The sequence below is a fragment of the Lathamus discolor genome, chromosome 6 (genome assembly GCF_037157495.1).
Source record: "Lathamus discolor isolate bLatDis1 chromosome 6, bLatDis1.hap1, whole genome shotgun sequence".
Taxonomy (NCBI): domain Eukaryota; kingdom Metazoa; phylum Chordata; class Aves; order Psittaciformes; family Psittacidae; genus Lathamus; species Lathamus discolor.
In genome coordinates, this window is record NC_088889.1 from 64,412,536 (window position 1) to 64,416,148 (window position 3,613).

The window sequence follows — 3,613 nt, forward strand, 5'->3', positions numbered from 1 at the left end:
CACTCATGCAGACAACAAATTCCTCTACAGGGCAGGTCGAGGCCAGTCCTTCCTCTCCTTGCTTCTCAAAAGGCCCCTGAGCTGTCCCAGTGAGCCCACAGGGTCCCTTGGGCACCAAGTTCAGGGCCTCCACTTAGGTAATTTTCGTTCCCAAAATGACACCTGCGAGGCTCCCCCAAGGCTCAGGAATTAGGCCATATGGTCCCCTGGCATCTTCACATCTTACCGTGATCATCTCAGGTCAATAAGGTGCCCACTGTGTCTCTGGGGAGACCTGCGGTCAATTCCTGCTGAAGTGGGAACTCAGCTGCTCTCCAGCTCCAGTGTTAGTGGAAAGGAATTGCCTTGGAATGAAACCACTCAGCGATCTGGATTTTAACTTCTCCCTGAGTGCAGCTTTCAGGCAAGACCTTTAGAGAGCACAGGAGGAGAAAGAAGGGCGACCCTATGTACCTCCCCCTCTCCTTCCCCCCAACACAAAACACAGTTTAAGCAAGGGTAATGTCACAAATAGAGAACAAGCATCAGCCCTTCTTCATTTCAGCAGAGAGGAGAGGAGGCTTGTTAGGAAGCACCTTCCATCTGCATGACCCTGTCACATCATACAGGGTCTGTAAAGCTTTTGCAGAGCCTTAGTCCCTAAAGGACTCTGATTTCATCCAGTCCATCATCTCTCCTCATGGCAGCCTTTTTCTTGGGCCTCTCATGCAGCATTGCTTGAATCTGTTCAAATTTATGGAACAGCTGTAAATTCAGACCAAGACAGAAAAAGTACTCAATGAAAGTCATCAAAGAGGTGCAAGCTATTTTTAACTTCTGTTAGTGCTGGGTGCTGTGGGACTACGAGTTCTGAGCAAGAAGTTCTGCCTATTTCAGCTATTTCTAAAGGTACTTTTAATTGACATTATTCAAATGCAAATGCCCCCAAATATGAGGAATGACAGAGTCTTCAGCTCTCTCCTAAATTATTCCAAGTTCCTCAGTGACAGATTATTTTAGTATGAGCTATTTATCTTCTAGCTGGCCATTTAAAATAACAAGAGAGCAACTTTGGTAGATTCTGAGCTAAACTTCCTGGAAAGCAGTTTGTAGTGAAAAAGAGAGAAGTAAAAGAAGTATCTCAGGAAGGGAATCAGCAACAGAGAGACTGCTGGAAGAGAAAGCTTCAATGTGTTCAGAAGGCTCTGAGCATTGAGATGATAGAGGTATGTATGTGTTTATATAAACACCTCTGGAGAGAATGAAGAACCAGAGGATACAGAGACAGATTGCGGCCATGAGCAGACAGCAGCTGTTTTGCTGTTTGTATCCCTCTCACATTTGAAACAGCACACTGTTGTGATTGAACACAGATCATCCAGAATGCCTGACTCTAGCACTAGTTTCCACACTTAATCAAAATTCACCATTAGCTACTTGCATCAGAAGGATAATAATACTTACTTAAAACAAATTCCCTGTTTTCCAGCTCACTATTAGACAATTCTTAATATGACTACTTAGGAAACAGTAACATTGAGAAATTACTTTCTTTTACATATTTGTGAAGCAAAGCTGTTTCCTAATGTAAATCAACAGCAGTGGCTTTTAGGAAGCACAAAACCTGCGCATGTATGTTACCATGAAACATGCTAGCAAAGCATTTATTGCATTAAGCTACAAAAGACCCTGCAAGATGCATAGAATGGCTAACAGCAAGGTAAGGAGAGGGGGAAAGAAAACCAACCTGTCTCTTATGTCCTTGAAAGAGTCATCTGATGAGCTCATGAAGTTTAACACCACTGAAATTTGGCAGACTCCTGGCATGTACCATCTCACAGAGAGCTGCTGCAGAGGGAACAGCAATGTGTGAGGCAGGTGAGGCTGTGTTCTGATTCATACACATTGGAATCTAACTGATTGGTTGATGTTTTTTAATGACCTGAAACCAGACACATAGTGGATAGCAGCCGTGCACCTGGTACAAGCCCCAGACAGCATGCACAGTGGAAGCATACACCTATTTGTGTTTTCTGGAGAGATCCAAGCCTCTCACAGCTTGAAATAAAGGCCCCTTTGTGGCTTTAGTGGCAGCAGAGAAAGTTCTTGGACTTTCAAAGCAGGCTATGAAGTTTCTGACAGAGAGGAATGGGCCTTGTCAGACATGCTGGGGCCATCAAGGAAAGCTGAAGCCACACTTCTGCTGTGGGCATTTGCCAACACTACAGGGTCACAAGGGCCAAAATGCAGTTCTTTTCACTTAATTTGTTTTAACTTTCATGCTGGGATAAGGCCCCTTCTGAACACTGTTCTAAAAAGGATCTCTCAAGCAAACTGAAAAGAGGCCAGTCACCTGCAGCACCTTCATTATAACTTAGCATAGTATTTATAGTCTGGTATTTGGAGTAGAGGTGAAAGATCCTTGTAAAGGTTGTAAAAACAAATATCATTTATTTGAAAAAATGTCCAGCCCCTGCATTAGGCTTTAGCAGCATTTTTAGGAAATCTCTGATTTTCTACGTGAGATCCCTAATGTTTTAAATATTCAGTTCTTATGGTCTTCCAACTCTTTGAGCCCCTGGTAGTTCAGAACCCATGTCTACATATGGGCAGGTGGGAGCCGTGTCTATCCGCAGGAGCCACATCCTCCAGGACTGAGGTACCTCTGCCTTTCATAGGAAGGCTTCAGGACTCCAGGAAATACAGGCTGGGTCTCTCCCATTTTCCCTTCTCCAGAGACGCTGCTTTGTTCTCCCTTGACACCTGGCAGAACTGGCTCCTGCAGAAAGAATGAGAATTTGATTAGCAGGCATCACACAGGCCAAGAAACATGAATTAGCATCGTTCATCCCACTGCAGCACTCACCTCACAGTGAAAACTGCAAGAGGAATCTGAGAAGCAACAGCTTTGGCTCCAGGTTAAAAAAATTCCTGAAATTTCAAGGAAATTAAGCCTTAAATTTAGGTTTAATTAATCAGTGAGACACTTATTACATGCAAATACTGTTTTCAACTCCAGACTTAAGTGTCTCCAAGTGTTATTTTGGTTAAGGTATATTTCTAATAATAACTTATGCATTGTAAATGTAAAGGACTACAAAATATTATGAAAAATAAGCACTGGTAAAATAGGGGTTTCTCGGTATTCCTCAAACTGTAATGAAGTACAATATTCTGCTATCAAGGTCAGCTCTTTGATTCAGTGGTGTCAAGTGCCTTAGAAATCCTGCTAACTAGTGTTATAAATTGAGACCACAATGGATCATAATCCAATTAAAATTTTATTAATTATAGCAAGTAGAATATGAGCAAAGACAGCGCTGGACGACAGGGGAGTCTGCGCTCCGCCAACTGCTGTCCTGAGCAGTTCAAACAGTCCCTTTTTATACATCTTTACTTCCGTGTTCATGAAGTAGTGGAGGTACTCTGTGCATGCTTCAGCTGTTGTTAGGGGGTCGTCTTCTGCCTCCTGATGGTTGTTGAGGCCGAAGTAAGAAGTCTTCCTCTTTTGTCCCATTGTTGACCCCTCTACTCCTATGTCCTTATATGGAGTTGTTCGTCTTATCTCTGCCAGTTCCTGGAACATCTTGCAGTTATCTTATGTTTGCATACGCAGTCTCTGGTTTAGTTGGTG

The 3,613-nt window shown here is 43.1% G+C and overlaps 1 long non-coding RNA gene across 1 annotated transcript; it reads right to left on the minus strand.

Annotated features, from left to right (window-relative positions):
- Nucleotides 1-499: 499 nt before the first annotated feature.
- Nucleotides 500-2,916, minus strand: LOC136017598 (uncharacterized). Its single transcript, XR_010614006.1, has 4 exons — nucleotides 2,846-2,916; nucleotides 2,643-2,758; nucleotides 1,727-1,827; nucleotides 500-744 (listed from the first exon to the last, which is right to left on the minus strand). It is a non-coding gene; the product is annotated as an uncharacterized LOC136017598 (long non-coding RNA).
- Between the last annotated feature and the right edge of the window lie 697 nt (nucleotides 2,917-3,613).